At 48.1% G+C, this 23273-nt stretch overlaps 1 long non-coding RNA gene across 5 annotated transcripts in view; it reads right to left on the bottom strand.

Moving 5' to 3' along the window:
• Positions 1-2682: 2682 nt before the first annotated feature.
• LOC116480226 (uncharacterized) overlaps positions 2683-23273 on the bottom strand; it is a 37741-nt gene continuing 17150 nt past the window's right edge. For 2 of the 5 annotated variants that reach the window (XR_009209266.1, XR_009209268.1), the window contains exons 5-6: positions 3375-3515; positions 2683-2944 (exon numbers count right to left, since the gene is read on the bottom strand). This is a non-coding gene — a long non-coding RNA (uncharacterized LOC116480226). The remainder of the gene's footprint in view (positions 2945-3374; positions 3516-23273) is intronic. The other 3 variants (XR_009209267.1, XR_009209265.1, XR_004251228.2) reach the window with 2 other exon arrangements.

Below are 23273 nucleotides of genomic sequence, written 5' to 3'. Positions count from 1 at the left end.
TTTGGTCAATTTCTGTAAAAGGGCCATCCTGATTTTGATAGAGAGCACAATGAATTTGTAGATCAATTTAGGAAGTATTGCCATCTTAACAATTAAGTCTTCCAATCCATAAGCATGGGGTGTCTTCCTCTTTATTTAAGTCTTCTGTAATTTCTTTCAGCAATGTTCTCCTTTTCACTCTTGCCACTCCCAGCCTTTTCCTTCCAGCAAAACAACTGTAGTTCCCTGAGGGAACACGCAGGACATAGGGACAAGCCCCTCAGCCTCCAGCTGCTTCTCTGAACTTGCTCCTTGTTGTCCATGTCTCTCTTACAGGGTAGGGCCAAGAACCCCTGAGCACTGAGCTCCGAGTCTGGCCTTGATGTAGAGGGAAGACGACTGCCCCCTGGGGCTCCCCTATCCCTTCGGACACCATGCCGACCTCAGGTAACCCACTGCTCCTCGCCCCAGCATGCCGATGCGGCATTTCCCTGTTTCCCTCAGGACACTGTGAACTCATTTAAGGCAGTGATCCAGGCTCAGCCAGCTCTGTGCCTCTGCAGCGTAATTCCAGGGCTTCTATTAATGTTTGTGGAACAAGGCAACTTCCTTGTTCTGGATCTAGATAACACTGAACTCTGCCTGTGAGTACACTTGAGGCTGACTGCTCCATGACATGGCAGATCTTATGACAGAGATCCTGGGAATAAAAATCCCTCTCTCAGGCGGGCTCAGTGGCTCACGCCTGTAATCCCAGCACTTCAGGAGGCCAAGGTAGGTGGATTACCTGAAGTCAGGAATTCAAGACCAGCCTGGCCAGCATGGTAAATCCCCATCTCTACTAAAAATACAAAAAATTAGCCAGGTGTGGTGGTGCACACCTGTAATCCCAGCTACACGGGATGCTGAGGCAGGAGAATTGCTTGAACCCAGAAGGCGGAGGTTGCAGTGAGCCAACATTGCGCCACTGTACTCCAGTCTGGGCGACAGAGTGAGACTCCATCTCAACAAAAGTAAGAATAATAAATAAATAAATAAATATCCCTCTGTCTTTGGAAACCCAGCATTCTGTGCATTATTGGAGATTTCACCCACTCTTCTCTTTACTCCACGGCCAGCTTCGAACTGTGCTGACCCAGGATGCAGCGCCCGCCCTAAATGTTTGAATGGGGGCTTTGCTGGCCTTATGAATCCCCAGAGGCTCAGAGCCAGAAGGCTTCAGAAGTGATAAGTAATAACAACACTACTCTCGTCTCCTGGGGACTGAGTTTTAAATTAAACGTTTTGTTTGGGTGGTGCCTTCCAAAGCCTGCAGGCAACGTGTAGAACCTTCCGATAGGAGTTGCAAACAGTGAGAACCATGACTCAGTCACCCGAGAGACTCGAGGGAACATCAGGGTGCTGTTTCTGAGACACTGGATCGCACGAGACAGAAGTAATCAGAAGTTTCCGAGTGGATAGAAACAAGACCAGTCAGAATAGAAGAAATTGGACATGTTGTAAAATAGATCCAGACCCTGAATGCATGCACGCTCCCTGGAAGAGAGCTGTGAATCCCCTGAAATTCTGCCCATGCCATCCTGCTAAAGGCTCTCACGGAGGCTGTCCAGGAAATCTTCGTTGACTGAGACAGCCGGCTCCCTATGGCTTACCTAGATGCCACAGTGGGTATGTCACATTCACTGCTGATTGATGCAAAGTGAGGCTGGTTCTCTGCCTGGATGTTGCCAGAGTGATTGCCCTTACCTTCCAGAAATTCCAAAGCAGGTGCAGCTGCACAGCCTGGTGCTGGTCCTGCATTCTGGGTGCATCTTATTTTCTTAGAGCAGGCACCATAGAAATCTGATTTTCAAAAACTGATTCTGTTCTGTGTGAAACTGCTCTCAAATGTTTATTGAAGGCATTTGAGAACCTGTGACCAGGTTTTAAAACAGGATTAAAAAAAAAAAAGCATCTTCACACCAAGGTGCGTTTTGCAATCCCACCAGCTCCAAAATAAAGGCCTAAAGATACAGATAAGGTTGGGCATATTCAATACAAATGGCCCAAGAAGATCCCCTGGCAGCCCTGCCTATGCTACGTGTTCCGGACTTCCTATTGCCATTTTCACACTCACACTTTAATAGGTGCAGACAACTGAGAATCTCAGATCCTGAACTACAGAGACTTAAACAAACAGGTAAGCTGAGGAAATAGACTATGTGGGGGCGGGGGACATGGGGAATCATTCTTATTGGGTTCTGAAAGGAACGCTAATTCCACCCATGAAACAAGAAACAGATGGTATAGAACAGGAACATTCAGAAAATAGAAAACAGCTCTTGAGAATTAAAAACTTGAGAGCAGAAATGAAACAGTCAGCAGAAGGACTAGAACATAGAGTTGATGAATTCTAGGAAGTAGAGCAAAAAGGTAAAGTGAAGGCATAGATGGAAAAAGACAAGAAATGGCAGGTCCCACCAGGAAGCCCAACTTTTTTTCAAAAAAGGGCATTCCAGAAAGAGGAGAAAACAAGAGAGGAAATAAACAATGAAATGATTCATGAACATTTTCTCAAACTACAGGGCATGAACGTCCACAATGAAAAGGGCCCTGAATTCCAGCTCAGCAGACCAAAAGAGATGAGTGACCAAGTCTTTCTCCTGAGTCGGTGGCTTGATTAATTTCTCTTAAAAGTTGTAAGCAGTCATTTTTCTCCTGAAATGTGAAGGCAGCTTTAGAGGCCTCTGAGAATCATTGCTGGTTCTAGCAGGTGAGAAGTCTTGGCAGGTGGAAGTGGAGATGAGAAGCCCCCATGAATGGAAGTGGGGGTGAGAGGCCTCAGCAGGTGGAACTGGAGGTGAGAAGCCTTGGTGGGTGGAATTGGAGGTGAGAGGCCTCAGTGGAAGAAATGGAGGTGAGAGGCCTCGGCAGGTGGAACTGGAGGTGAGAAGCCTCAGCAGGTGGAACCAAAGATGAGAAGCCTCTGTGGGTGGAATTGGAGGTGAGAAGCCTCAGCAGATGGAATTGGAGGCAGCTGCTGAGGATGCCCTGTGTCTGGTGCAGCTGCACAGCCAGGGTATGGACTGTGTGTGCCCCCACAGCTCCGTGCCTGATCAGTGATCTGCTTACCAAAGTGGGCAAGGGGCCCTGGGTGTGAGGCCAGCCAGGAAACCAGAATCAGATGAGGGGCCTGGGCCCCCTGCTAACTCTCCCTGGGGAGCTGGAGGAAAGAACTGGCTCCAGGAACAGGTACAGAGAGGGAAGCCAGGCCTCTGGGGTCGTGGCAGACAGAGACCTCCAGGGCTGCCGCAGGTGGAGGTGGGTGCTTTCAATGCATTTCAGCTAAAAGAACAGGTAATCCCACAGCATCATTCTCCCCTTGACCTTTCAAAGCCCCTAATCTGATGGCATACCTGTATGTGGATCACTGACGATGCATTTCAAGGTTGAGCAATTTGTTCATATTTACTCTGTGGTTGGGTGTGAAAACACCAGGTCAAGGATAACATCGCGGCTGTTTGTTCGCCTCATGGGAGAAGGAGCTGAGGGCCTTTCTGCAAGCACAGGATTGATGGTGACCCTGAGTCACGAGCAGGCAAATGGGAGAGGCTTTTGAATTGGGGCATTAGGGAGAAGCTTGAGTTATGTAATAGAAGCATGGTGAGCTGTCCGTGATATGATTACCACTCTCAGTAATTATTATTATTATTTGATCTACACAGACAAATCCAATTAAATAAGAATTGTTTTGCAATCGAGTTGTTCGGAGGACGGCAGAGAGCTCTCTCTGCATGGTGAGAAAATTCCCCTGGGTTTGCACTACATTCGGTGGTTTCTCAAGCAGCCCCACCTATATGGCTGCTTTTAGATTTTGATCCACAAAACCAAATGTGTGAAGAAGGCCAGGCATGATTCCCCCCATTTTGTGACCAAGGGGTTTGAGGCTCAGAGAGGCCAAGTGACTTGCCCAGGGTCACACAGCAGGAACAGAACAGAGGCAGGGCTGGGTTGGTTTCTAGCCTCCATTTCAGACTCTGCTCCGCCAGTGCTGGCTAGGCTCCAGCAGCATTCTTAGGCGGCATTGTCCTGGGTGGGAGGAGCAGCAGGTGCTGGAAAGCGCAGGAACTTCAGATTAAATAAAATACTGTAATGCTGGTCCCCATAACGGTCCTCACGGGATGTTGGTGAATCCTGTGTCCTGCCCTCAAGCCATGCAAAGCCTGTGAGGCTCAACCCTCCACTGAACTCCAAGCAGGCTGTGCTGGGAGAACCCTGGACACTTCGTGCATCTAAAACGAGACTCACGATTCTTGTTACTGGCATTCCAAAATGTAAATATGCTTTTTCTCCTGATTATAACAGCACGGCAAGTTCATTGGAAAATTTTTGAAAATACAGAAAACTATGAGTAATAATATAAAAATCACCCAAATTTCTATTAACATTATATACAGTATTTCCTTTGTGTGGTTTTTCATGTATAGACGAGTATTTCTTGTTTAAAAGACTAGGTTCATGCTATACATGGTTTTGTATACTGAGGGGTTTTTTTCACTTTAACTTACTTCATGATTCTCTTACCATGATGCTAGTCTTTGAATATATAATATTTTCAATAATACAGTATTCCATCATACGCAAAAAGCCTTTTGCTTAGTTTTTGTCTTTGAAAAACCACAGACATGAATTAAAATCAGAAGGAATGAGTGACAGACTATATGAATGTGTACATTTACAAGCATACAAGTATCTTCTTCAAAAACAAAGGGAAAACAGTTTTTGAAAAATCACACACATGCACGTGGGCGCACACGCGCACACACACACACACTCCAATTGAGCCTAAAAGACATTTGACAAAATGAAGCATCTTTTCTTTAAAAACCTCTAAATAATAGATTATGGAAACGATTTGGAAATATAAAGCATTCACCAAGAACCAACAGAAGATATTTTTCTAAAGAGTGAAACTCTAGAACCAAGTTCCTTTAAATCAGGAACTGTACAAGGATGATAATATGACCATTATTATTACTGAATATTGTCGTAGTTCCAGCAAATGCAATAACATCAGAAGCCTATAAAACCATTTTGGGACCTTGGAAAACAAGAAATAAATTTGTCTATTTTTGTTGATGATATGACTATGCACTTAGAAAACTCAAGAGATTAGTAAAAGTAACTAGAAATTATCAGTGACTATTGGTGACATTGCTAGATACTAGATAATTATACAAATTATACAAATACTGACAGCTTCTCTCTATTCTAGTCATAAGCAACTAAAATGGAAAAAGGTGTGTTTACAATAGCAACCAAAGCTATGAAGTGTTCAGAAATAAAATGTAACAAGAAAGAATAATGGCCTACGTAAACTCTAACGGGGTGGTGTAAAGCAGACTGAATGAGGAGAAAGCTTGGATGGGAATGTATGTGTTTAATTTAAAGTACCCCTCCTAGAATTAATGTATAAAGTTAATGCAACTTCAAATAGAATTCTGATGGAGTACTTTTTTCTTTTATTTATATATTATATACTTAATATATATATTATATTATATTATATATTTTTCTTTTATGTATATATTTTATAGAGATGGGGCTCTCACTTTATTGCTCAGGTTGGTCTCAAACTCCTGGCCTCAAGCAATCCTCTCACCTCAGCCTCCCAAAGTGCTGGGATTACAAGTGTGAACCACAATACCTGGCCGAGTATTTTTTAAAAGGCAGAGAATTGGATAAAATTATCATAAAGCTTCTTAGGAATTATGTAATTCCTAAGAAATAAAACCTTTTGAAATAGAATCATTGGGGGAATTTGCATTTTCAGATCAGGACATGCCCGGAAGCCACTCTATTCAAAGAAATAGACTGTTGGCACAGGAATAGAAAGCTAGCTCTAGAACCAAACAGAGAAAGCAGAAATAGATCCCAGTATGTTTAAGATTCTAACACATGAAAAAGATGGTCTTTTTTACTAATGGGAAAAGATAGATTACTTGGTTCTCAATCTTACAATTTGTAAAATGATGGATTTTGACAAAGACATCAACAGCAAGACAGTAAAGATTTCTTTCCTTTTTTCTGTTTTTAAAGATTACTTAATAATTTAATGGTAGGGAAAACTTTTAACTCAGAAGTTTTTTTTTTAAAGACAGACATATTTGTTGACATTAAGCCATTTAAAATTGTTTATAGCAAAAGATACAATAAACAAGGTGCTAGTTACAAACACTTGCAACTCAGAGGCCAGACAGTGGCTTCATGTCTTGTATGCAAAGAGCTCTTACAAATTAGTAAGAGACAATCACCCAGTTAAAAAATGGGCCAAGGATCCAGAGAAGCAATTCACCAAAGGCAAACCCAAATGACTAACAAAAATTTCTAAAGATTCTCGGCAATTTAAAATAGTGGTCAGATTTTTCTTTCTTTTTTTTTTTGAGACTGAATCTCGCTCTGTCTCCCAGGCTGGAGTACAGTGGCCCAATCTTGACTCACTGCAACCTCTGCCATCCGGATTCAAGCGATTCTCGTGCCTCAGCCTCCCGAGTAGCTGGGACTACAGGTGCAGGCTGCCACACCCAGCTAAGTTTTGTACTTTTAGTAAAGACGGGGTTTCACCATGTTGACCAGGCTGGTCTCAAACTCCTGACCTCAAGTAATCCACCCGCCTCGGCCTCCCAAAGTGCTGGGATTGTAGGCGTGAGCCACCACGCCTGGCCCAGATGATTCTTTACAACTGTAAAACTACCAAAATTTAAAAACAGCAATAACACCCTTTGCGCTTGGGGTATGGGGAAGTGAGTACTCATTTACTGGTTACAGCTTACTCGAGAGTATTGAGAATCAATCTAGCAATATCTGTTAGAACAATAACCCTTCAGATCCGCAATAATCCTTTTCCTGGGAAACGAACACATAGATGCAAAAGCATCCGTACATAAGGCTCGATATTCAAGGATTGCAGCCCTGGAAAACTGTGGGAACAAAGTGAATACCTATCAAAGAGAGGGTCGAATAAAGTAGAGTAATTCTCACCTTAGACTTAATTATGTAGCCATTTAAAAGAATGAATTTGAGTTACGATTGTTGACTTCATTGAGAAAACTAAGATGCAAAGAACTGTATAAGGTATGATCTGACTTTTGTAAACAATGTGATGAAAACCATATATATTTTTGTATGTTATTATATGAGCAAAGAGACATATACATGGGGTTGTTAGTATGGACGTCTTGGGGAAGCTGCTGTATGTGGAAGTGGGAAGGTGTATGAAGGGATGGCGGAAACAGGAAAAGAAAAAAAAAATACCACTCCCAAAAGAAAAATGAACCAAAGGGAAGAGTGGGTCTGTGTGTGTGTGGCCCAGACCTAGGGGAATCCTGTGAGATCTGCCATGTGTGTCAGTAACGATATAGCACGGAGGCATTCCTCCCATACCTCACCGAGTATTTTTTAAGAGGCAGAGAATTGGATAAAATTATCCAGTTTTATCCAAAATTTTATCCGCTTTTATCCAAAGCATGTGATAAGACACATGCTTATCACTTGTGCTTAATGTGACTCAGAGCTAGTAAGCAAAATTATTCCTGTTTTATGTCTTCAGAGATAGGAAAATCTTATCACGTGAAAATCTCACCATGTCCTCTGTGGTATAATAAAAAATATATATGTTGATCTCTGCCCCCAGTCCCTGGCACAGAGCTCCTAAAAACCTTGTAATTTCTTGAGCAAGAAGCATGCTAGGAGAATCTTTTGTTCTAACATTTGGTCTCTGCCCCGGTTTTTGAGACAGAGCTCCTGAAACCTTTGTAGATGGGGTGCTTGGAGAATCTTTGGTTCTAATATTCAGTCTTTGATCCTGGTGCCTGACACAGAGCTCCTAAATCCCTTGGAATTTCCTGGATGATAGGAACTTTTTTTTTTTTTTCTAATGAAGTGACTCTTGGTGGACTCCTGGCCGGGAGGATGGTCACTGGAAATCCCAAGCCCTGATGAGAGACTTGGAGCTTTCAGCTCCATCCCGCATTCACCGGAGAAAGAGAGGAGCTGGAAACCAGGTTAATAATCAATCATGCTTATGTTGAAACTGCCGTGAAAACCCCAGAACTCTGGGGCTCGGAGAGCCTCTGGATTGCTGAACACATGGCGGGGGGCGTTAGACGGTGGGGGGCGTGCCCGCAGAGGGCATGGAAGCTCCACACCTCTTCCCACAGGCATGCCTCATGCATCCCTTCCCTCTGGCTGCTCACCTGTATCACCTGTGACACCCTTTATAATAAACCGGTAAATGTAAGCGTGTCCCTGAGATCTGTGAGCCATCCTAGCAAATTAATCAAACCTAAGGAAGGGGACTGTGGAACCCCCAACGTACAGCCAGTCAGTCAGGAACACAAGTCATACACCAGGGCTTGTGATTGACATCTGAAGAGGGGACAGGCTTGTGGGACTGAGCCCTTCGCCTGTGGGATCTGACGCTACCTCCAGGCGACGGTGTCAGAACTGAGTGGCATTATAGAACACCCAGTTGGGGTCTGCTGAAGAATTGCTTGGTGTGTGGGAAAAAAACTCACACATCTGGTGTCAGGAGTGTGGTGTTGAGTGTGTGAGTAAGAAAGGCACTTTGGGTTTCCAATCCTTACATCCTCCCTCATATGAGTGATGGAATACCGCGTTCCACTGCCTGCCCTGGCACAAGCCCTTTCCTAGAGAGCTTCCCTCCCCAGAATGCCTCCTGCCCAAAGTGCCCACCGGCGTCAGGTAGCTCATCATGGAAGCTGAGCTGGGCCAACTGGGTTCAGGGTGCGTGTGAGTCAAGGAGACCCAAGGGCTGGTCATTTGGTAACAATGAGCTCTTGCACTGAATGGCCATGTGGAGTTAGGGCTGAGGCAGCAAGATTGCTGAGAGTGGCCTAAGAGAGGGGGCAGTGGTGCTGTGACAGCCACCATGCATCCCCGGAGAGAGACAAAGAGAATGGCTGCCATACCCCCGCAAGCTCCCCAGCCCCCAGCTTCAGTTCCATGACTGGGCTTTGTTCCTATGAGCTTGCCCTGTGCCCCAGTTATCTATTGGTAGGTTACAAATACTCCCAAAACTTAGTGGCTTCCGACAGTTGTCATGTTCACTTATGATTCTGTGTGTTAGTGACGTGAGCTGGGCTCAGTGCCATCATCCTTCTGGGCTGAGCTGAACTTGGCTGCTCTAGGCGTGGCGTCACTCACCTGTCTCGGGCCTGCATCTATGGGTCTCTCATCCTCCAACAGGCTAGCTCAGACTCATGTTCATGGTGGTAGAAGAGTTCTCAGCCTAATGGCAGAAGCTGCAAACCCTCTTAAGATCTAAGCATAGAAGTCAGTGTCACCTCTGCCACATTTAATGGTCAAAGCAAGTGAGGCGGCCACTCCAAACACAAAGGATAGGAGAAGAAAGTCCACCTCTTCATGGTGGGACCTTGAAAAATTGTGGCACTTTTTCACTCCTGCATCATTTAAGTAATGACTTTCATTCCATTCTCTGAATAAGTTTCTATCCCATGAAGCCAGAGAGGTTTATTAAAATGTAGGTGCAGACACAGATTCTTAGCCACAGAGACATCAAATCCTTCCTTCCTTTCTCCATTCCATGAACACTAAATAAAAACAACAGTTCCCATTTGTTGGTCACCTGCTGTGTGCCAGAACCTAGTTCATTTAGAGCACACAGCTCTATGAGGGACGGGCTTTTCTGGGTTTGGGTTCCCTTCTGCAGATGGGAAGGTAGAGACTAGAGACTGTTTTTTTTGTTTGTTTGTTTGTTTGTTTTGTGTGTGTGTGTGACAAAGTCTCACTCTGTCACCCGGTCTGGAGTGCAGTGGCACAGTCACAGCTCATTGCAGCCTCAATCTCTCGGGCTCAAGAGAACCTCCCACCTCAGCCTGCTGAGTAGCGTGGACTACAGGCATGCACCACTGTGACCAGCTAATTTTCATTTAATAGTTTGTAAAGACAGGGTCTCCCTATGTTGCCTAGGCTGGTCTCAAACTCCTGGGCTCAAGCGATCCTTTCACCTCTGCCTCTGCAATTTCTGGGGTTACAGGCATGAGCCACCACACCTGGCCAGGCAGAGACCTTAAAAGGCTCAGCCACTCTCCAAAGTCAGGCAGTGTGTAAGTGGCGGGTGAGGGTAGGGAGCTGGGATCCAAGCCCGGGGATGCAGGAAGCCAGCCCCAGCACTCCGCTCCACTCTGGGACTGGCCAAGGAACTGGAGCCTTCAAAAGGAGGAAGACAAAGTCCCTGCTGCAACCCTCCCAGGCCAGCAGGTGCACAACCAGGCCTGAGACGCCTGAGTCGGCAGTGGGGGAGGGGAAGCAGGCGGGAGCAAGCATTTCATTGCGGGAACCCGGCAGGGGCTGGAAGGAAAGGGAGGAGCTCACCTGTGCACAAAAGCGTCAGATCAATAAGGGCCAGGCAAGTCAACAACTCAGGCCACAGGTCTTCAGTGAGCTGGGGAAGACTGCATGGGATGAGTGTGTTGTGCCCAGGAGCCCTTGGCCCTCTTCCTATTTGGGCTAATGATTGACAACCTGACTTCTGTGCCCGGGGTGGTCAAGATTCCCCTGTGACCCCTGGAGAGTGAAGGGCCATGTGCCTCTGATGTGTCCCTCCTCAAAGAGGCACAGATCTTTTCTGGTGCTGAATAACAGCAGTACCAATGCAGACGCAGGCCTGGTGTGGGGGTTCCCACTGAAGATCCCAGCACTTCAAGAGGCCAAGGTGGGAGGATCACTAGAGGCCAGGAGACCAGCCTGGGGACCATAGTGAGACCCTGTCTCAAGAAAGAACAAACCAAAAAAAGGAAAGAAGGAAGGAAGGAAGGAAGGAAGGAAGGAAGGAAGGAAGGAAGGAAGGAAGGAAGGAAGGAAGGAAAAGAAAATAAATTAGCCAGGCAGGGATGATTACTAGAGGCCAGGAGACTAGCCTGGGCAACACAGTGAGACTCTGTCTCTACAAAAGAAAGAAAGAGAGAAATAGAGAAAGAGAGGAAGAAAGAAAGAGAGAGAAGGAAGGAAGGAATGAAGGAAGGAAGGAGAGAGAAAGAGAAAAATAAAGAAAGAAAGAGAAAGAGAAAGAGACAGAGAGAAAGAAAGGAAGAAAGAAAGAGAGAGAAGGAAGGAAGGAGAGAGAAAGAGGGAAAAGAAAGAGAAAGAGAGATAAAGACAGAAAGAAAGGAAGAAAGAAAGAAAGAATGAAAGAAAGAAAGAAAGGAGAGAGAAAAGAAAGAAAGAGAGAAAGAGGAAGAAAGGAAGGAGAGAGAAAGAAAGAAAAAGAAAGAGAGAGAAGGAAAGAAAGAAAAAAGGAAGAAAGGAAGGAAAGAGAGAGAGAAAGAGAAAGAAAGAGAGAAAGGAAGGAAGGAGAGAGAAAGAAAAGAAAGAAAGAGAAAGGAAGAAAGAGAGAGGGAGGGAGGGAAGGAAGAAAGGAAGGAAGGAAAAAGAGAGAAAGAGAAAGGAAGGAAGGAAGGAAAAAGAAGAGAAGAAAAAAGAAAAGAAAACTAGCCAGGCATGATAGCATGCACCTATAGTCTCAGCTATTCAGGAGGCTGAGGTGGGAGTATTGTTTGAGTCCAGGAGTTCAAGGTTTCAGTGAGCTGTGATCACACCACTGCACTTCAGCTTGAGTGACAGAGTGAGACCCTGTCTCAAAATAATAATACAAATATAATAATAATGCAGATGCCTCTATAGTCTGCTCTGTGCCACGCATTGCACCACTCAGGTATGTGGGCCACTGGGGCCCCATCTCAGCTCTGGGCTTACAAGCTCTGTCATGGCCCTGGCCAATGAACACTTCATTTCATTTTCTCATTTGTTAGCTGGTGACCATAACACACACCTCCTAAGTCTATGCTGAGTGAGGTATCTCAGGTACTTAGCACAGTGTCTGGTACTTAGCAAGTACTTGTAAACATTATGATTATTGAAAAGTGCGTCAACGCTCATTCATTGACCACACAAGGTGATGCGTGGGTTTCAACAGCACTGCTTCACGTTCATGTTTATCTCGTTCTCTCTGTTCCCCGAAAACCTGCACAGGAGTTGATGGATGTGGGATCCCTTTATGCTACTAAAGAGGATCATGATACATGACAGGGCTAATTCGTGGGGCATTTCGTCATCTTGAAGCAAAATGGCAGCTGATGCGTGTTTTCAAATGAGCATATCTGCTGAGGCCGAACTGAGTAGGGTTGGGGGCTCCAGAATTACTAAATCGTGACTGTTCTTACAGAAAACTTCAAGTAGCAACTTTAACCAAGAGGTGGCCAAGACCCTGCCTGAAGCCATTTGTGTGACTGTTGCTGTTGGCTCTAAATTCATCTCGTCCGTAACCAGAGAAATGCATTTCTACTACCTCAAGGGGAAGGCAACCTCCATTTTTCTGTTCATAAAAAATTTTTAGTTATTTTCTGAATTGAAACTTCCAGGAGAATATTCCACAGGTGCAAAGTTTATGACCTTTACATCGCAGCGCTAGTGTTTCCTCTCTTGCGGTAGGAGTGCCGTAGTCACGTCAATAAATATTTGCCTTCTCCTCTCCCCTCTCTGATCCTTGTGTTTCTGCCATTACAAAGCTGGAAGGGCGGCGGGGTCACCAGCTCTCATGAGGAAGGGGGGCCGAGCACACCCCATCACTGGTCGGTGGGGAGACATGGGCATGCACACTGTGGGTTTTGGCGGGGTTGGTGTGTGGGGTGCACACCCACACACTGCTGTGCGGACTTGTTCCCATGAAATGAGTCTTTCATGGTGGGGAGGGAATATCCATCTATTTGATTGTATGCCTGTCAGCATTGTTCTAGGGAGAGAATATTCTAGAGCGGTGCCAGCAGACACAGTCACCACAAAGCGTCAGCTGAGGGACGCACCTTCATCTCCCTCAGGCGGCTGAGCCATTAATTCCCGTTCCCCCGATGCTGCCCGCACAATTCCACTCCTTTATTCCTCCAACTATTCGATATTTATCGGACCTCTTCTGTGGAGGGATACACAGACAACAGGCCCAGGTCCCACCTTAAGAAGTTCACCTCTGGGAACGAGAGAGGGAAGAAAGAAAAGCAAACGAAGGACGGGTGCCCCAGCATCAGGCAGACAGAACACCCGATTCAGCATGGAGACAGGGAAGGATTCCTGGGTGGGTTGACACCGCCACTGGGACTCAAAGGACGAATAGATCCCACAAAAAAGTCGTATGATGTACAAACGTTCAGAAGAGGGACAGGGCGCAGGCTCAGGGCCCCTCAGCGGCACACAGGGCCGTGGCCACACTGCACCATGACTGTGTGTCCCGCTGTGCCTCCCACCCACTGGACGCCGGCTCCTGGAGGACCTAGGTGGCCTCTCCCTCATCTGTGACATCCCCCGCACCTGGCACTGGTGAGGCCACTTGGCAAATGGTGATTGACTCAAACGACGGCCATCACGCAGCTTGACCCAGCCGCAAAGGGCCTTGCCAACCTTCCTTCTGTGGAACCCGGGCCTTGGGATTCTCTCAGCGCCTGGTGGGGGGAGTCTCAGGCACCACCTCCCTCAAAGCCCCAAGACCTTTCTTATCTCTGCACCAAGTCACAGAAACAACAGAGGGTCCGGCACAGCCATTGTAAGAATGTTGAAAATGCAGACTTTTAACCCCATGACACCAGGGCCACCTGCAAAGGCAGGACACGCTTCTCCTCTGCCGTCTGTCCACCCATGGCAAAGGAAGACAGATGGGTGGAACATCACACCCTCTGCAAAAAAAAAGAGTCTTTGATCACAGAAAAATGTTTGGTAAACTTCTCCAGAGTTAAACTAATTGGTTTGGGGCAGATCTAATCTCCTGGATGCTTTGCTGCTCAATTAGTACTGGTCAAAATGTTTGAAGTTCAGAGGAGAGCGGCTTCTCAGAGGACAAGCCCATTTGAATAATTAGCATCACAGGGTGTTCCCAACACGGCCGACCCTCCTGGGGAGATGAAAGAGACACCTCCCCTATAACTGTTCTGGCTCCATTGCCACTGGAGACCTCTGGAAATCTTTAAGAACAGGTGGCCTCTGCCCTTCCCTTGAAAACTGAGTGTGGGAGGGAGCCTGCTCCAGGCCACAGGCTGGCAGGAAGAGAGCAGGCTTGGAGGGGAGGCCCTCTCCCTCTTCTGAACGTTTGCACATCACACAACTTCTTTTCTGTGGGATCTCCTCATCCTTCTAGTCTCAGGGGCAGTGTCAACTCACCCAGGAAGCCTTCCCTGTCCCCAGGCTGAACCACGCGTCCTGTCTGCCCCTGTGCTGCCAGGCTTGGGCACCCATGCTTTGCTTGCTTTTCTTTCTCTCCTCCCCACTCTCCAAATGTGAGCTCCTTAAGGTGCGACCTGGGCCCATTGTGTACCACACCATAGTTATTGATAAGTATTAAAGAGATGAATGGATGAAGGAATGAATGAGTGAATTAATGAATGAAATTTGTGTAGGCGGCACCAGGGGAACAGGAAATAACAGCAAAGACATCTGAGGGAGATGGAGGTGCGCTGTTCAGCACTGTTGACACCATGGGCTGGATTGTTCCTTGCTGTGGGGCCTGTCCTCACCTTATGAGACGTGTGGCTGCAGCCCTGGCCTCCACCCACCAGACGCAGGAGTACACACCTTCTCCCCACCATGTGACAACCAAAAAGATCCTCAGACATTGCCAGATCACCCCAGTTGAGAACTACTAGGCTAGACCAACAACTTGTCTTTTTTTGGGTCTGAACAAAACATGGTACCAATAGCTTCAATTCAGAAAAGAAGGTTTCCCTTCTCCAGCCAGTACCTGTCTCTTTCCCACCCTGCAGTGATAAGAGGGAGATTTAAAAACTACAATTCTTTTTTTTTTTTTTTTTTGAGCGGGAGTTTCACTCTGCTGCCCAGGCTGGAGTGCAGTGGCATGAAAGCGGCTCACTGCAGCCTCCACCTTTTTAGTATTTTTAGTAGAGACGCGGTTGCCAGGCTGGTCTGGAACTCCTGACCTCAGATGATCCACCCACCTCGATCTCCCAAAGTGCTGGGACTGCAGGCATGAGCCACCGTGCCTGGCCTTAAATTCCAATTCTTAGTGACTAATTTGCTGTATCACAGCCTATTTTGAGGTTGTGTCTCCTGGGCTTTCAATCCAGGTTCTGTCACTCATGAAGGCCATTTCATCTCTCAGAGCCTCGGTGTCCCCACCACAAAGTATGAAGAGTGCCAATCCCATTTGTACAGTGGGCAGTCCATGAAATCACGTGGGTGGTGCCCCCACACAGTAGGGCTTGCACATGGCAGCTACGCTACTGTGTCTGCGCTTCTCCCTTCAGGAGGAGGGGCTTCCCAGGGTATGAGAGTCTAACCTGCTACCAAGTCCTTCAACGGTTGGCATAATTCAGTTCATTCAAAGCCTGTCTCGCCCACTTAGAAAGAGCCAGAGGCCGCCATGCTCTCTCACAGGTGCCCGGGCTCAGGGCAAGATCATGGGCCTTGGGGTCAAGCCAGACCCAACCTCCAGCCCTACCATTGCCCAGCACGTCCAGGGCTGTTCACTCAGCATCCCCCTCGCCTGAGGAAACAGGATTAACAACCCTCACCTCACAAGGTCTCGGGAGGATTAAATGAGTCCTTGGGTTCACAGATGCTGTGGAATTATTAACTGCGGCTCAATCGGTGTGGCGAGGCCAAAGCCCAGAAGGCTGGGATGGGAACGTTGAGTACAATTCCTTCAGGGAGGGGCCCTGGGAGGCCCCGGGCAGCTTCCCCTCTGGTGTGGCTTGTTAGACCGGCACAAGCTGGTTGTAAGTCTGTTAACTGAGCACCAGATCTGCGACCCTTGGCTTCCAGAACCGAGGATATCAGCATGAAGGGACAGGCGTGTTCAGACACGGGGTTGCTTTTTAAGCAAGAAAGTGTTCTTCCAAAGGAAACCAGCGGCAGCACCGGAGATCTCAGAGGTCTCTTTAATGCCCAAATGCGGAGATTTTTGTCTTTTCTTAAATCAAGCACCCACAGCCCTCTCCTTGCGGCAGTGAGAACCCCGACGCCCATTGAGACTCATCCTGTCCACTGCGCACAGCACACCTGGGGTCGGAGAGGACTCAGGCCCGGCCCAGGCCTCCTGCCACTGTGCTCGGACAAACCCTGGTCTCCAGGTCCATGGGGAGGACAGGTCTTTCCAAGGCTGCTGGCCGAGTCACATCGGTGCAGCCCTCCTGCCCTGGGCTGAGGGTAGGGTTCCCTGGGGACCTCACGCAGCTCCCCCGCTGTGGCCAGCCCTGAGAATAAGAGCTAGAAATGCCCTGAGCAGCCCTTAGGTCCATCAGCCCCCTTCACAGACAAGTGTCCAGTGGCCGGCACACAGTTCCAGCTGGACCCCCAGCCCCCACGCAGAGGTGACAGAACCTCCAGGCACTCCCCAGAGGGGCTGCCAAGAGTGGGTGTGGGGAAACCGTGAGTGTGGAGCCAGGAGACCGCCAAGGCCTTGCTGTGTGGCCTTGGGTGAGCCGCCCGACCACCGTGAGCCTCTGGATCCCCCTCTGTGGAACAGGGACTCCATTCTACGGATGTCATTGCAGGACTGGGAGAGGTTGCGTGACAGTGGGACAGGCGCACTTCCTGCACACGATGGAGCTCCAAACGGCAGCCCTTGTTCCTTCTGATGTGGCGTATTTAGGATGCAGCTGCATAAAGGTACAAGACCAGTCAGCCGAAGGCCAGCGCATGGGAAGCAAGCGGGTGCGGCCTCCCGACGTGTTTCCTTGTTCTGAATAGGACCTCCCTCGGCTCAGAGCTGGGCCCGAGCTAATTCAGCCCAGGGAACAGGGACTGAGAGCTTCCAGCAAGGGAGGTGGAAGAAAGATCATGGACTCTCCTGGGGGAACCCCTTCCTCCCAACACAGACCCCAAAGAGGGGAGGCCCTGCCCTCCGGCCCCACCAGGCAGCTGCCTGTCCCTGTCCCTCAGTTGAGGGATCCTCCTCTGTGGCCTCCTGAGAGGCTCCTCAGCCAGGATTTCTATGCTTATGATCACTTTGGCTTCTGGTCAACACTGGTTTTGCAGAAGAAAAAACGGAGGGTCAGGGAGGCCATTAAAAGCAGAGCCAGTGGGAAATGCATGAGAGGACCTTGGGCAGCCAGGCCCAGGGAGCAAGCCAGTTCTCCGCTTTGGCACCCTCTTAAGAAAGCACTTAGGCCTCTCCGAGACCGTTTTTCTCTTCTGTAAAATGGCACTATCTCAAAAGCCCTTCCAGGCCAGGCACGGTGGCTCACATCTGTAATCCCAGCACTGTGGGAAGCCCAGGGGGGAGATCACCTGAGCTCAGGAGTTCAAGACCAGCCTGGGCAACATGGTGAGACCCCCATCTCTCCAAAAATAAAAAATTAAAAATGTTTAAAGCCCTTTCCAATGCTAAAATTTGGTTATTTTAATCCTCAAATTCCTGGAGTCGAGGAACACAGGTTCCCTCTCTCTGGCACATCTGTGTCAGCAGCTCCGGGTGGTCTGTCCCTGCAGAGGTTGTGGGTGTGGAGCACGGTGCCAACTCTGGGTGCCTGTATTGGGGGGGGCTCACAGCCCCGCTGGCCTGGTCTCCAGGCTGTTTGTCCCTCCCTAGCTCTTCGTCACCTGCCCAGGAATGCTGGCACTGGTGGGAGACGTCGGAGCCGCTCAAGGCTCTTGTTGCGACCGGGCACAGTGGCTCACGCCTGTAATCCCAGCACTTTGGGAGGCCAAGGCAGTCGGATCATGAGGTTAGGAGATCGAGACCATCCTGGCTAACACGGTGAAACCCCATCTCTACTAAAAATACAAAAAATTAGCCAGGCATGGTGGTGGGCACCTGTAGTCCCAGCTACTAGGGAGGCTGAGGCAGGAGAATGGTGTGAATCCAGGAGGCGGAGCTTGCAATGAGCAGAGATCGCACCACTGCACTCCAGCCTGGGTGACAGAGGGAGACTCTGTCTCAAAAAAAAAAAAAGGCTCTTGTTGCCAGGTGTTTGCAAAGCTCGTGTTTCCTGCACAGATCCTAGCAGAGATTGCTTGGAGTACTTGGAATATGGAGGGACAGATTGCATCAATGTATTCCATCCTGTTACAGATTTTATCTTTCTCTCTTTTTTCATAAAAAGGGAATTTAGTAGAAAAGTATTTCTTCAAAGTTGAAGGTCAAATTAAGATCTTGACATTTTATCTCCTAGATCACAGTGAAGAATTCATGAAATAAGACAGAAAAAGCACACGGCAAGGTGCTGGCCCCAAGCAGGGGTGAGGCAGGTCCTCCTGGGGCTGGGGATTTCCACACCTGGGAGGCTGGCTAAGCACTGACCCATGAGTCCTCAGGACACCCTAGGGGGAGGGTTGTTTTCCAGATAAGAAGATAAATTTTAAAAATTCTGCAGTCACAGACAGCGAGTGGCAAAACTGAGATCTGAACCAATGTCTTCCACATGGAGAAAAGTGACTGGGGCTACTGGCTCTTTAGCTTCTGTAGCTCAGAGGAAGAACTCAGGTGGGCTGGGACCCCCGCACCTGCTTCAGGCATCTGCTCTCTGAGGACCCCACTTTCAGGTTTGCCTCTGCACGTCCCCATAGGGCAGGAGCCTCTCCCCAGATACATGGATCCCGGAACGAGCCAGACAAAGACGCCTTTTTCTTACCCACTGGTGCCCATTCATTTCATGTTATAATTTTCTAGTCTAAATGTACTTTTTAAATTTGTCAGACAAGCTGGGAAATTATAGACTATTCTGTCCACCCTGTATTCTTCCATTTCTCTGTCCATCTAATATACAAAAGAATAATACAAATCATTTTTTCAGCCAGAAACGGTGGCGCAGGCCTGTAATCCCAGCACTTTGGGAGACCAAGGCAGGAGGATCGCTTGAGCTCAGGAGTTTGAGACTAGCCTGGCCAACATGTGGAAACCCTGTTTCTTCTAAAAATACAAAAAAATTAGCAGGGCATGGTGGTGTGCACCTGGGGTCCCAGCTACTCGAGAGGCTGAGGTAGGAGGATGGCTTGAGCCTGGAAGGAGGAGGTTGCAGTGAGCCATAATGGCGCTACTGCACTCCAGCCTGGGAGACAAAGAAAGACTCATTCTCAAAAAATATATAAAAATAAAAATAATTTCCTCCCCCAGTATCAGGTGCTTTGCATGCATTGCCTAGGAGCTCAGTTCTAGTGTCCACCCCAAATCCCAGAGTGAATCAACCCAGGCCTTCAACCCCAAGCCCGTGGTCATTCGCGCTGCCTCTCTGTCCCGCTTAGAACCATCCTAAAGGTATGGGCTTGCTCTACCCATCCCTGGCATCTAATTAAACCTGTGGAAAGGCTTCCAGGGGAGATGAAAGGGACCAGCCATACAAAACTTCCCATATAAAGGGCTTCTCATCTTTAAAGCTCTATCTATCTATTTATCGTCTATTAATATTTTTTAAAGAAGGTAATTGAGTCTCCCTACATAGTTCACAGGCAGATGGAGATGATCTTTCCTTTCGTCTTTATGAAGAAAGAAGCCTAGAGATGCAGGAAGGGGGGCTTTCTTGGGGAGACAGGTGTTCGAACATGAACTAGAATGCAGATAGCAGCAGCTCATTTTTCCCTTCAAACAGCCTGATCCAGGCCTTCTGTAGGTTACCCCTTGTGGTTACAAACTCAAATCTGCTTAAAGATGCCCTGCCAAGGGGAATTAGAAGGTCACCAAGACTTCCTCAGAGCTGGAAAGCTCTAGAGCTCCTCCAAGGTTCCAGGGCTGGCCTTCCTCTCCCCTCGCGTGACACTGGAGTGCTGATACTCGCCTCCCAGGGCTGCTGTGGGACTCCAAGGGCTAACTCAAGGAGAGTCCCTAACCCAGGCCTGGCACAAAGAGACACATTATGATCCTTTGCTGGCCTACCACTGAAATCTGTAATTATCAAGCTGCATTGATTATTGGCAAGGAGAAAATATGTTATAATTTTTAAAAATAACATAAATTACCTTCTAGACTTAAAAAACTTTCTATGACTATATCTGCCTCTGTTTCTGCTTGTATAGAAATTAAAAATTTGCCTTTTCCTGTGAAATTATGTTTTATAGCTTACTGGCTTATGATAATAATCCTTTGTACTTTTGCAGGGCCTTTTATCTGGGAATCTCAAAGCACTTCATAAACTTTAATTAATTCTTGCGACAAGCCCCGCGAGGTAGGTAAATATTATTATCCCCATTTTACAGATCAGGGTAGTGAGACAGTGAGAAGTTATGTAATTTGCCAAAGGCCCCAAAGCAGTTAGTAGCTAAGTCTGAACAAGACCGCAAGCCGACTGTCTCAGGCCTGGCTTGGCCCCACGGGGGCCGCCCTGCTGGTTTCCCCGACCCGCCCCAGGACGTGATTGACAGGGAGACCTCAATCGATTGCAGCGCCTGTGTTAAATACATGTTGTACGGCTTACAGGCGTTATGGGGAATTGTCGGGGCTGACTCATAAGTTTCACCCTGGTACTGGCCTATCTTCATGTGAGCTGAGCAAAGCCTGCAAACCTATTTCTCAGGTCAGAACGCTTCTGCTCCTCAACCCTCTTGCTCGGAAAACTCTCACTTCCCTCATACTTGGACTCAACCAAGCATCTGCTGTATGCCGAGCACAGGACTTGTGGCTTTTTTTTTTTTTGCCTGTGCTGTCTCCTCGAAATACATTCTTAAGACAACCCTATGAGTGACTGTTGTTATCCCCATTTTACGGATGAGGAAAATGGAGGCTCTGAAAGTGAAGTGGCATATTCGGGGTCACACAGGAGAACTAGGATTCCAACCATGTTCTGGCTTGAACTTGATGCTCTTGTCACTCAGCCAGCTGACACCTGGTACCTGGTTGTGTTGCAGGAAGGCTTATTAATCCTACAATGGCATTTCCAGAGGACGTTGGTAAGTGAGTGAAGGGCTTCCATTTTAACCGTGAGCCAGGCTGAGCTAATAGTTTCTGTTGTTGGGTGCATGGATTAATAGGTGACTCTCCTAGGAGAGTTTGCGTGGTTCCAGAATGGGGCACAGTTGCCCCTGAGAGACCCCTTGCTGATGGCCCTCCTTGTCTTACTCAACAGCCTCACCAGCAGCAGCAAAGCTCCTTCCCTTGACCTGGAGACACTGAAGCGGCTCTGGATGCTTTGCTCTTTCCTCCAATATGACTGTTGAAGTCAGACAAGCCTGGATTTGAACTCTGGTTAACGGCACACTCTCAGTGAAGTGGGGCTCGGCCAGCAACAGAAGTGAACTGGGCGGGCTCCTCCACCAGCTACAGGCCATGGCGCTGACATCCGCTGGATGGAAGTGGTGCCCATCCCGCTGCTTCCAGGAGACAGGCAGAGTTACTGCAGTGGTGGCAGCCCCTCTGCTGCTTTTCCCTCCCCTCCCCCGGGGCACCCCGCAGCACCCCACTTCTAGAACTAAGAAGGGTGGGCTGTATTCTAAGATGTTGCTTGCAAGTCAGTCATTTGAAATGTGAGATGTATTTTACCCCAGCAACACTGTGATGAAAGGCAACTGCTGGCCCCACATAGCCCATGAAACCAAGTCAGCTCATGTGTTTGAAATAGTACACACGGCCGGGCGCGGTGGCTCACGCTTGTGATCCCAGCACTTTGGGAGGCCGAGGCGGGCGAATCACGAGGTCAGGAGATCGAGACCACGGTGAAACCCCGTCTCTACTAAAAACACAAAAAATTAGCCGGGCGTGGTGGCGGGCGCCTGTAGTCCCAGCTACTCGGAGAGGCTGAGGCAGGAGAATGGCGTGAACCCGGGAGGCGGAGCTTGCAGTGAGCCGAGATTGTGCCACTGCACTCCAGCCTGGGCGACAGAGCAAGACTCCGTCTCAAAAAAAAAAAAAAAAAAAAAAAAAGAAATAGTACACACTTGTCATGAAAAATAATTGAAAATGATGGTCCTAGAATACAAACGGGATCCTTGCTTCATATGACCTCAGCAGCCTGTGGGTACAGATGTGTCTAGATTAGCGAGGGTACCAAAGGCCTTAACTGCTCTTACCCCACCTATCACACGGGTCCTCCTGGCCCTGAGAGCTACGCCCGCCCAGATGTCTCTAGGAGACCCATGCTGTGGGTTCTCTCTCCTACGACTGCAGCATGTGCCGAGGCCATCTTGGGGGCCAGCGTTGGTGCTGAGGGCAAAAGATGCCTTGGGGCCCTTGAGCAGCCTCCTGCAGCACCAGAGTCTTGAACCTGGTGACCGTCAGCCTGTGGGGCCCCCTCTGGCCCTTGGCCTGGAGGAATGGGGTAGGGAGGGGTGCAGTGAACCCCTTCACAATGCCCAGCACACTGGAGTCCAGTCTGCAAGTTGGCTGACATACTTGAAAGGAGTCACTGTTGGGTGTCATTGGAGACAGAAAATGTCTTGGTGGCTGGTCATTTCTGTTAATGCCATTGAAAGAACTTTCCAGAACTTAGGAGGCGAGGAACCAGAGGGCGACTTTTCACTCCCCTCAGTTTGTTCAATCTGCAGCCATTCACTGAGCATCGCCCATGTGCTTGCCCTTCGGTTTTGGATCTAGAGAAGTATATTTGCCATCGCCTAGCACTAGAAGGCCTGGATTCCTGCCTTGCTATTTCAATAGACATATAAAGCCTCCTTGAGCTTTCGTCTCCTTGTCTTTGTCTTTGAAACAGTTCTTTTTTGTTTGTTTGTTTGACAGGGTCTTGCTATTGCCCAGGCTGGAGTGCAGTGGTGTGATCATAGCTCATTGCAGCCTCAACCTCCTGGGCTCAAGCAATCCTCTCATCTCAGCCTCCTGAATAGCTGAGACTACAGGCACATGCCACCACGCCCGGCTAACTTTTTACTTCTTGTTGAGACCGAGTCTCATTATATGGCCAGGCTGGTCTTAAACTCCTGGACTCAAGCAATCCTCTTGCCTCAGCCTCCCAAAGTGCTGGGACTGCAGGCGTGTACCACGGCATCCAGCCTGAAACAGCTCTTGCTTCACAAAGCTGTTACAAGGGTTAAAGAAGATAAACACATGCCAGCATTCTGTAAATTGGAACGCACTAGGTAAATGCCAAATAAGTAAACACAGAATGTGTAGGCAGATGGCTTTGGGGTACAGGTTCTTCCAGGGCTTTATTACTGTTTTATTTATGATAAAATTAATGATAGAGTATGCACATGCTTAAACCCACTACCACCTCAGAATAGTACCCTTCCCCATCCAAGCATGGTGGTGAACTTACAAGGAGTCAAATAAAATCAAAGTAAAATCTTCTGTGTACCTATACGTATAGTGGGATACGAGGATGATATTACAGCACATG

Source organism: Hylobates moloch, unplaced genomic scaffold, assembly GCF_009828535.3.
Source record: "Hylobates moloch isolate HMO894 unplaced genomic scaffold, HMol_V3 SCAFFOLD_13, whole genome shotgun sequence".
NCBI classification, from domain to species: domain Eukaryota; kingdom Metazoa; phylum Chordata; class Mammalia; order Primates; family Hylobatidae; genus Hylobates; species Hylobates moloch.
This window is presented reverse-complemented; position numbering and strand designations above follow the sequence as displayed.